The 12199-nt window shown below is 36.9% G+C and overlaps 1 protein-coding gene across 1 annotated transcript in view; it reads left to right on the forward strand.

Moving 5' to 3' along the window:
- Positions 1 to 4473: 4473 nt before the first annotated feature.
- The window catches only part of LOC117399438 (CMP-N-acetylneuraminate-beta-galactosamide-alpha-2,3-sialyltransferase 1-like), a 45902-nt gene continuing 38176 nt past the window's right edge, over positions 4474 to 12199 (forward strand). The window contains exon 1 of the mRNA XM_033998590.3: positions 4474 to 4843. The gene's annotated coding sequence lies outside the window, so the exon portion shown is untranslated. The remainder of the gene's footprint in view (positions 4844 to 12199) is intronic.

Consider the following 12199-nt stretch of genomic DNA (forward strand, 5'->3'; position numbering starts at 1 on the left):
TAGCATTAAGGTGAACTACTCCACTGCTAACCACAAAATCACCCATCAGCCACTACTTTCTGCCATCTTGGAATCCACAGTAACAACTGACCTGCTCCCTTGCAATATTTATAGTTAAGAATAAACACGCTCATTAACATTTACACGTAAAATGCAGGTTTCCATGCGAAACTGGGTGTGAATTTTCCCCGTGTGTTTCGTCATTTACACGAGTAAATGAGATTTACCCTATCCTCCTCTTTGGCCATTTTTTTCAGCCACAAACCTGATTTACCCGAGTAATTCTCCCAAACGTGCACTCGCATCGCCATTTCACGTGTAAATTGCCCCGCATGGAAACCCCATGAATGTCATGCACGTCGACAGTCTCTCCTGCCTGTTGCAGGTTTGTTTTCACAAGGTTTGTATAGAAGGCAGTTTAGTTTACTGTATTTTTGTTTTCTTGGTCGCCGATGAATGACTGTCTAACTTGTGTGGGAATTTCATAAGAGGACAACAATTTTCAGCGTTTGGAATTTTCGTAAATAAAAATGACAGTCAGCAGTTTAAGAGATGTACAGAGAATTCCAAGAAAAAAAGTAGTTGGGAAAGTCATAAATAGGTCATATGCATTAAATATGACTTTTTGACGTGATATCACTTAATTGTGATTGTCCTACCCCCCCACCCCCGTATAGGATGAGATGCAATTATAGTACGTAGATAGATAATGGACGGTGCAAGAGATTTTTGCAATAAATGTGTTCAAACATTTAGACTGCCTGTTTTTGTTAATGGCAAGCTGTAGTTCACTTTCCTTGATCTGTTCTGTAGGTCTGTGAATCACACACTGAAGCTGTTGACATTATTCAAGCAAAATCAATGTATTCTTCCCTTGCCTCCATCTTAACCACATTCAGTCCATCAATTCTGATCTTCCCCCTGCAGTACCAATGAAGAATTAATATCAGTTCATTCATTTCCTTTTGATACAAGCATGTTACGGATTTTGTAGACCTACTGTTGTGTAAAAATAGCCTGCTTTAGCAGTTCCCATGCCCCCTCAATGGCCTTTGGGAGAATTTTTTTGAATTAATGTGATCCTTAAATGAATAACAGTAAAATCTTGTTTTAAATGATTCCATTATCAGGCATATTTGCATTGATTGTAGACCACTGGAGTTCAGTATTTATGTGATGGTAAAAAAAAAAAAAAAAAATGTTAAAGCATTTTGACTGACTTGTTTGATTTCCATGCAATAAATAAATCAAGACAAAACAAATTATTGATTATATCACAGCAATTTATGATTGCTCCAACCCCAACTTATTCCTATCTTCCAACTCCACAGCTGTTACTGAGCACGCTGGATCTTTGCAAAGACACGTTCAGCAAAGGATATTATAGGCCCCAGTCATAAACCCTGAATCCCCCAAACATCATTTAAGGGTTTTCTGAGGGGATTTGTACCGAAGCCCTGATCCGCATGGTGAAAAGAAAAAATGAGGAGGATTATTTTGTGCGCTGTGCATGTGCAGAAGTCTGATCTGAGCAGATCACAACCTTATAAGCTACTACATCATAAAACCACTGCATATTAACAAAGAGGATTTTATCTGTTTTGACCAGTCTAGGTCTGCTTTAAGGACAAAATCCAGAATTATACTAAATAGGGTGTATATTCTGGTTTAAAGCAACGGGTTTCGGCAGAAACTGTTTATTTTTTTCCTTGTTTATTCTCCAAACATACAGAACATTGAATAATAAAGCTATGGAAAGACTGCTCTGCCTACAGTACCAATGGGTTTATTTCTTATCACTTTTGGGCATCCTTATAAAAGACCAATTCAAAGCTTAAATTGAACCCATATGGGAAACCTGCTCTTGTATGAGAGGTGTGCTATTCTTCTGGACAGTCCAGGAAGCAGGTTTATTATTATTATTATTATTATTATTATGGCAGTTTTAAGATGCTCACCCCACTATTTCTCACCCTCTCCCCATAGTTAGGAGGGGAAGTGAAGTCTTTCGTAGACTCTTCTCTGAATCGCTGGCTATCTAAATGGTGTGCTTGCTTAGAGAACCTAGGCTTCATCGATAATTGGGAAAGACCTGGGTGCTTTAAAATATGGTCTGCACCCAAATAGGAAAAGCTCATTCATATTAACACAAAACAGAGAATTACTGTAATAATGCAGGACATAATTGTACAGGCATCCCTATCTCTTCAGTTCAACCACCCCCTGCCAACATAAGCACAGCATTACTTGATATGTCATTTGGTGAAGCAACTCACAAACCTCAGCTTTGTATTCAAACTTTACATCCAAAACATTTCATTGAAGTAATCAGTCCCCCATTATCAATTTCCTGCCCTCTTCTGGGGTTCATGCTCCGAGAATCTAATTAAAATGAATATTTCAGCTAGTGACTTGCCTATTAGTCCTGCATCGACCCCACTCCGTCTAGCATTATTAAAACACAAGGTCTCTGAATAATAAAATCAAATATCGATATTGTAACCTTAGTTGAGACCTGGTTGAAGCAGGATGATAATAGAACACTAGTAGAGGCCTGTCGCACAGGCTCTTCTTTCTTTCAGAAGGCACATTCTGTGGGTCATGGTGGTTGCATTGCCACCATTTTTGGCAAGGAATTTGATCTTAAAAATGAGAACACAGAAGGTTATTCATCATTTGAAATTCTATCCTTTGTTGTTTGTGGTCCAACCCCTATTCAGGTTGCAGTTATGTATTGTCCTCCTAGACCCAGCTCTCTTATCAATATTTTATCTTTTATCAACACTTGCTGTCAAGTATGACAGGCTTGTGATGTTAGGTGATTTTAATATACATGTCAATATAAACCTAGATCCCCTTGGAAATGTTTTTATGTTATTACTTGATTCTGTTGGCTTTACCCAGCATGCCTCTGGCCCGACCCATATCCATGGTCACACACTGGACTTAGTTATCACGCTTGGTGCCGAACCTCCAGAACCTGCATATTTCTGATCTCGCAGTTTAAGATCACTTTGCTATTGTTTTTTAACTATTAATACCAAATCCAATAATACTTCCGCCACAACTTACAAAAACTCGATCTCTCAATTTCAACACCACTGCTAAATTCCTAGAAGTATTGTCAACCTTTTAGCCTTCATTAAAGTACCCAATTACCAGCATGCAGCAATGATCTTATGAATCATTTTAACAGAAATTAGTGGTACAAGAAATCAGATTTCAGATAGTGCACCCAGCTTAGAGCATTCATCCTCTAACATTCAAAATATTACTTCCTCAGGTCCTGCTGTCCCAGGCCAGTCTTGTGTAGCCTTTTCTCTGATTAACCAGTCAGATTTAACTGACGTGATTATTAAGACAAAATCTGCTACCTATGTTTCGGATCCTGTTCCCACAAGATTACTTAAAGCATTCTCTATGATTGATACTACAGTTTTAAGCATTATTAACAATTGCTGTGGTACAACCTCTGCTTAAAAAAACTACTTTAGACCTAAACGTTCTTAACAACTATAGGCCTATTTCCAATCTCCATGATAAATGTGTAAAACATACTGGTGTCTAGCTTTTACAAGGATGTTGCACAAGTCTGGGGCATATTTTTGTCCCTTGTCAACAGTTTCTACTGTTCAATCTTCTTTTCACTAACTTTAACACAATCAAGCAATGCTCAATTGGATTTAGAACCACATTCTAACACACACACACACACACACACACACACACACACACACACACACACACACACACACACACACACACACACACACACACACACACACACACACATATATATATACATATATACATATATAAACACACACACGTATTACAGCAGTGTGGAGTAGTGGTTAGGGCTCTGGACTCTTGACCGGAGGGTTGTGGGTTCAATCCCCAGTGGGGGACACTGCTGTTGTGCCCTTGAGCAAGGTACTTTACCTAGATTGCTCCAGTAAAAACCCAACTGTAAAAATGGGTAACTGTATGTAAAATAATGTGATATCTGTATAATGTGAAATACTGTATAATGTGATATCTTGTAACAATTGTAAGTCGCCCTGGATAAGGGCGTCTGCTAAGAAATAAATAATAATAATAATAATAATAATAAATATGAGGTCGTCATGCAGTTGCACTTGCTTATGTCCCTATATAAAAGACTAGAAGAGTGTTATTTTATCCGTCTCCATAGTCATGCACGATAGAGTATCCTAATAAATTGGTCGAGTTAATCCGCATATGATATTGTTCATTTATATTTATTAAGCAGTTTAGTTCTCAAAAAAAACAAAAACACACACACACACCAGTCTTCTGTCGTTACCTATGACAAAGCCTCTTAATTTGCATGAAGTCAAGGCCCTCCATCATAACGATCCGCTTTAAAGCAGTGTCACTGAGCAAGGTAACCCTAGACTTTTAGGAGGCGGGCTAAAGCGGGCGGAGCTTGTGGGGTTTTTACACCGTTTTAGTCTCTCCCATCCACTGGGACGTAACGAGATATATTATACAAACCTTAGAGCCGAGCTCTCATACTGTGGAGAGAGACACCGTATTACTGGGCTACGAGAAAGGCTTTTTTTCTGATTCATGTTTACGAGAGTTTTGTTTCATGTGTATACTGGTACTGAAGCCGAGGCATTCATTCTGCCATCAATAAGATTGTCTGTGACTGATCTGTTCTGCACTACGTGGGATTCCTGTCTCTCAACGGGGGAATGAAGTGACTGAGTGACAAAGGGGAGGACTGTGGAGTTAATCCCTAAAAAGGATATTACTGAAGCACTGGATTGTTCGGGATTAAAAGTACAAAGACACAACTGTTTTGACTCTAATTGACGTAAGCTTTTTTTTTTATTTCTTCTGCATGAAGTATTATAGTTCTCATATTAATACAATGCCGTAGTCTGTCCGCTCAGCTCAAGTTTGATATGTTATTCCACACACTATCATGTATATAAAAAAGAGTTCATGGGCGTTCAGTGTATATAGGCTGTATAGAACCATGTTATTTAGAATGGCTTTTCTTTGCAAAGGTTTTTTTTTTTTTTTTGTCTTTGTTTCGGTTAAGGATTAAATATATTTGGAACGCTTTGATTTTATTGGAGTGAACTAAGAGTTTGATGTGTTGGACCAAGAAAAAACAAAATAACCATCAATTGTACATTTTACTTTAACATTTTAAAATAATGCGCTTGTTGTTTATCACTCTAATAAATCGAATTGTTGTGAATTTGAGATTGTATTTTAAACACAAGCAGTTGCTTGGTTAATTGCAGCGAGCGTATAACATTGTGGACTACATTCTCGAAACTCCAAATCGATTAGCACAATTATTTTTTTTCAGAAAGGGAAAAACAGCGAATAAAGTTACCAGACCAGAAAGACTGTACACTGAAGGCCATGCATGATGTGTAAAGTTGTTTATTTGTTTTAGACGTAAATAAATAAATGCTAATGACGATTGGAAGCAATAGCTTTGAGAATCTAGCCCAATGTGCCAATAACCCCTATAATTCAGATGCAATCACTGCCCGTGGTAGTTAAATTGTAGTCAGTTAAAAATAAAAATAAAATAGTATTCGACCGAATTTACTACGGTAGTGTGCTTGCTGTAAATACATTTGAAATACTGTGACCATAGTAAAACACTACAGAGAACTTAACCTCCTTGAATTAAAGTGCGTAAATACTCGTCATTGTCACAGTAAATACTGCAGAATTCTACAACCAAATTGCATTATTTTATTTTTTGATAACAAAAGGAATTTCACTAATTTGTATACAATTTAACCGAATCACATTATCAAAATAATGGTAACTTTCAGCAATTTATTTCAAAATAAAGTTTTAGAACACTGTTACAAAACAGGCTACATAAATACTGTAACTAAATAGTAAGATACAGTACAAGTTTCCCATTGTGGTAGTGAAAATAAAAAAAATAAAAAAAAAAAACAAACAAACAAAAAACTGCTCCCGGTGGAGCTCCGATTGCACCGTGTAACGAATTTATTTTTTTGGTTCCTGGGTAGTAAGTGTTATTTCCTAATTGCTTATGCCTCAAAAGTATAGAAAATTGCTATTATTCCCCACAAACTTTGCTTTTGTGACCAGGACAGTGATATTTTGAAATTTACCTATTTCCAATGAAAAAACGGGAGAATTTGTGTCTTTTCGTTCACATAAAGTCAGAAAAAAAAGAACATATGAATCCAAATTAACATGTATTTATACTAAAGTAATACAAAAATGACTACAAAAGATTTAGAAGTGAGTAGTTTTTCGAGATTTACGATTATACTGTAAATCACTTTCACGAATCAGCCCCCAAATGTAGAAATAGGTAAATTTCAAAATATCACTCCTGGTCACAAAAGCAAAGTTCGTGGGGAATAATAGCCATTTTCTATACTTTTGAGGCATAAGCAATTAGGAAATAACACTTACTACCCAGGATCAAAAATTGTGTTACATAGTGTTGTTAATGCGTACAATGCTAGAGATCACGTTTAAAACTGACAACAGGTTTCTATCAGTACGTTTACATGGCACAAGTATTCAGAATATGAAGTATTTGGAATAGTAGAATACTCTGTATACATGCAGACGGGAATCTCTTATTCCTTTCATATTCTGCGTTTCCATGGTAAACGGAATATTTCTCTTATGCCATTAACGCATGCGTACCTTGCTTCCAACGGCAAACCAAGAGTGCTGATTGTAGTAGAATAGTTGTTTATTGTGAAGAGCTGGTGGTGTGGACGTATATTTCTGTTATTTGTTTTTGTTTTTTGAGGTATGGAATCTGATATTGTGAGATTGTGCAGATGCTTGTCATAATTCAGTGCAATGTGTTCACGCAGACTGCACGTTCATGTCTATTCATATAACAAGGAGACAGATTGAATTTTAAAGATGAGTTGCCCCTGTTTAGCCAAGCACGTTGTCAACAGAGCCTGTGTGTGTGTATATATAATTTCTTTCAAAGAGCATTTGATTTAATTTCTGTTAGAGAGCTGTAATTGTATAAATAAATAAAATAAATAATAAATGCTGTTTTTAAATGTAGATGTATATTTGCAGATCTAGCATGTATTGATATTTGTTTTCTGTATATTCTTTTGTACTCAGATTGTAAGATCATTTTATTCTGTATCTATACAGCGCCCCAATACCTACTGGTGAGTGGCACTACAAATTTTGAAAAATAAATACATACTTACCGTATTCCTTCGAATTTAAGACACCCTCGATATTTAAGACACAGCCCAACTTTATTACCCTCAATTCGAGGAAAAAATAAAACTTCAAATAAATACAAAGATACAAACTCAATTATGAGTGTAGTTAAGAACATAAGAAAGTTTACAAACGAGAGGAGGCCATTCGGCCCATCTTGCTCGTTTGGTTGTTAGTAGCTTATTGATCCCAGAATCTCATCAAGCAGCTTCTTGAAGGATCCCAGGGTGTCAGCTTCAACAACATTACTGGGGAGTTGGTTCCAGACCCTCACAATTTTCTGTGTAAAAAACTGCCTCCTATATTCTGTTTTGAATATCCCTTTATCTAATCTCCATTTGTGACCCCTGGTCCTTGTTTCTTTTTTCAGGTCGAAAAAGTCCCCTGGGTCAACATTGTCAATACCTTTTTAGAATTTTGAGTGCTCGAATCAGTTCCAGACTGAATAGATTCAATTCTTTTAGTCTGTCTGCATACGACATGCCTTTTAAACCCGGGATAATTCTGGTTGCTCTTCTTTGCACTCTTTCTAGAGCAGCAATATCCTTTTTGTAACGAGGTGACCAGAACTGAACACAATATTCTAGGTGAGGTCTTACTAATGCATTGTAAAGTTAACATTACTTCCCTTGATTTAAATTCAACACTTTTCACAATATATCCGAGCATCTTGTTGGCTTTTTTTATATAGTTGTATGTTCACCACGGAGCTTGTTTGTTGTGCTGTGCACTGTGTAATACTTAAGACGGCGTCTGTCGTACACATTGTGGCAGTCCTAAGGGCTTTTAAAAACGCAGGGTGTGGGCATAGTTGATCGTCACCTATTGGATAGCACAGGAGAGACCGCTGATTTTAAAACAAAAACCAATCATAAACTCAAAAAGGTACATGTATGGACTGGAGTCTGAACAACAAAAGAAAGAGGAGCAGCACATGAAGGTGAACAAAATGACCTGCATATAAGTGATGCTGTCAGTTGTTTTGTTTCATGTAGCAGTTGCTGCAAATTGATATTTTGTTTTGTTTAGAACTCTGTGGAGCTAGCTTGTTTTTGTCTGGTGATTTTTTTTAGATTTATATAGTTTGGATATTATTTCATGTAAATGAAAATTTAAAGAAAAACGAGGTGCGATGATGACTTATGCTTAACTATCAACAAAAGGGAACAGTTCTCATAGTGGTTATGCTCACCACCCGTTTTTGCTAAACTGGAATAGATATATTTTGCTTTTTTTGTGTGTTTTTCTGTGTATGCACGGGGCAGGCGTGGTCATTGTTCAGTGTTGGGATTAGGATAGTGTTCTGTAGGAACCGCCAACCATCATAACATACCACCACTCACTTACTCATCCCAGTAAGTGTCCCAGTGAACATGGAGTCATGTGGGGAACCCTAGTACTGCAGCTACCTGTCCCAGTGAACATGCGAGTAACCCAAGTACTGTTGCTACAGTTCTTCCTGGAAATATGTTACTCCACCATGTTTTAGAAACATCTCCTTTCCTTTCATTCCATTGCTTTTATACAGATATTTTCCTTCTTCCCCTTACGCTGTGTTCATTTAACTTATAAATTCAGAAATGTGTGTAATTTAAGATTGAACCCTTTTAGTCCTTACCTTAGCTGCGTATGTTAACATATTCTGTCAGAAATCATGTTGGAAACACAGGACTCCTAGGTCCCAGTCTGAGCTAGTGTATAAATAAATCTAAAAAATAATGTTGTCCTCGTCTCATGTATACTTAATAAAGGGGGTCCTTCTTCAGCTTAACTATTCAGGACTGAAAGGGCTAAAGGAAAATTTGAAACAAGTTTAGTTTATGAAATTGTGTAATATATATAAATAAAACAACATGCTATATTACAAGTATATATACACACATATACATATATATATATATATACACACATATATACATATATACATATATATACACACACATATACATATATACATATATATATATATATACACATACATATATATATATACATATATATACACATACATATATACACATACATATATGTATATACACATACACACACACACACACACCTCAATGCTAGGAAGAGATCTTCCTTGTTCAAAAGGCACAGCACATGGATTTGAATGAGGCAGTGGTTACATTTTATTAACAAATGTCATAGACGGAAGTAAAATCATTCATACTTCACTGACTTACACAGTAGTAACAATAAACCTAGGGTTACCAGACATCCTGAGAACCTGGGATTGTCCCAGTTTCAGCCTTCATCTCTTCATTCCATTATTATCTCGGAAATGCCGCCAGCCAAGTTAACCTTTTAAAGTTAGTGCCTATTGTGTTTTGATTAACACAGCCATTTTTATAACTGATTTAATGCGATATTGTGGCAAAGTGGTTTGCAGTGCGCAGGTGCAGGAGTGATGCGGTGATCAATGAAAGACAGACAACGATAATCCGAAGTGCAGCGATGTTTATTTATAATCTTGGTCTGGTGACCACAAATAATCCCAGGCAATACACAGCAATGTGTACTGCACTGTTCTAAATAATGGTTTGCAGTCTCAAATAACAGTCAATTTACACAAGGGCTGTCGGTTAGGCCTCCAAATACCAAATCGATTAATTGGGCACACAAAATCGAATTGTTCAAATAAATACCAATGATTGTACCGCCCACATACATTTTCGCTTCATTCCTCTCACGTGATTATTTTAATATTTTTGCTGTTACATAAAAGCTTATGTACAACAATTGAATGTGAGGGGTAATTACGCCTTGGTAGCGGTCAGGAGAAAAATAAATAAACACAACATTCGCAAAAAGCCTAAAAGTAAGTTTAACCTACCACAGGGTGTTACTAAAATATTTATTCCAAACAGATGACAGTATTTGGAATGCAATTATATTATATATATATATATATATATATATATATATATATATATATATATGTAAACTAGACACGAGTTTATGAAAACAGTCTTTCTGTATTCAGTGACAGCTGCAGCATCATGCATTGCATCTTGTTAATACTGTACCACCTAACATTCACTATCTGTGAAACACACATTGCGGAAATCTCTACCTAAAACAATTGTTGAATATTCATTATAGAACAGTTCATTTTGAAACTCCAAGGAAGTGCAAACTATATGCAGTCAGTTTTCTTCAATGTGCATAATTTATTTACAGGCGGTTTGCCAGGAATACAAAAGACCAGCAAATCAGATGCTAGTTAACAGGAGCAGGAAAAGAAGAGCACGCCCACTGCTTGTCTGGCAGAAATACTGTAAATAGCAAGGCACGGTGCATTTGCGTTGATAAACTTAAATAATGTTATTAACTATGCGCGTTACAAAAACATAATTGAATAGATTATCCAGTATTTATATCGATGGATATAATGAGGAATGGAATAGATTGAAAAAAATCAATTTGATTTAATCATAGCAGCCATAATTTACACACACGATCATAAGTCCCGAGTAAGTGGTTTCAGTGCAAGTGGTGAAATACAATTCAATACGTGAACAATGGTGCAGTGTTGTCCAGGTTTGTGCTGGCCTTAAGCGACAGCTACTGGATCATGTTTAGCTGTCTAATAAATCACAAATCAAACACAGTATTAGCAACAACAAAACAAACACTCACTCATGATATTATCATGCTCCTTTCCGTTTCTTCCGTAATTATAACAAAAGGAACAGATCACCTCGTTACAGCCCCTCAATCACACCCCCTTGGTTAACGCTTGCAACCGCTTCTCTAATCCACGGCTGCCACATCGCTTACCTTCCGGTAAGATGATTTGGTGTACCATAGCTCCGCCCCCTTTCTAGATGGCCAACTTCCACCTAACCCGGAGAATGAATTGTCTGGCCATCCAGTCCAGGGCACTGTTCCCTTTACACAGCGCCCTCACAGGTTGGGAGGGAGATTCATCACCAAGAATCATTCTGTCTGTCAGAGTGTGTATATATATATATATATATATATATATATATATATATATATATGTAAGGGAGGGTTAGGTCGGCTAGGGTGTCCTCGGCGGTCGGCTGACGGCACACGCTTCGGAGGACAGCATGTGTTCGTCTTCGCCCTCCCAAGTCAGCACAGGGGTGGTAGCGGTGAGCTGAGCCTAAAAATAATTGGCCATTCCAAATTGGGGAGAAAATTAAAAAATAATTGGCAAACGACTAATTAAAAAAAAAAAAGATACCACATTATATAGAACAGTAATCATGTTTTCATAATTTAAATAAAAATAAAAACACACATTGTTTATTTACATGTAATTGAAGCTGCGTGTGATATATACAGTAGCATTGCAGCAGCACCAACTACAGCGGACTGAGGCAAGACAAAGCTTTATTTAACAGTCACCATTCCAAGCAGGTTATCAGTCAGTCACATTTTACTACTACTAAAAAACCCCAGAGATTGGATATGCCTCCATGATACGAGTCGCTTGCACAGTTTGCATTCAACTTTTTTTTTTGGTCGCCTGGGCATTTAACAAAAAAAAAAAAATCCCAAAAACAGCAGAGGGGTTTCGAGACAATTCTTTCAATACAGTTTACATTATACAACACTTTGCTGTCGTGATGGCGAATTAAGAAATTAAAGGTTTGCTCTACATAACAAGCTGGAAGGAGGAGAGGCGGACGGTGCTCAGTTTTCAAAATTAATTACAGGCTAACCACTATAACGAACCCCCATGGGACCTGCAGAAATGTTCATTATATCAGGGTGTTCACTGTAATAGGGTTTGGCATTTTTCTGTTTCAGAATAATGACAAAACGGCAAGTTTGAATTGAACATCAGTATAGTACTTTTATGAAGATTCCTTCACATTGATCAACATTTAAATGGTATTGTGACAAAGTACTCGTGGGTAACCACATTGCGAGGGAGTTGGAGTTGGAGTTGAAACACCGGCACAGGCGCACAGGATTTATT

Source organism: Acipenser ruthenus, chromosome 4, assembly GCF_902713425.1.
Source record: "Acipenser ruthenus chromosome 4, fAciRut3.2 maternal haplotype, whole genome shotgun sequence".
NCBI classification, from domain to species: Eukaryota; Metazoa; Chordata; class Actinopteri; order Acipenseriformes; family Acipenseridae; genus Acipenser; species Acipenser ruthenus.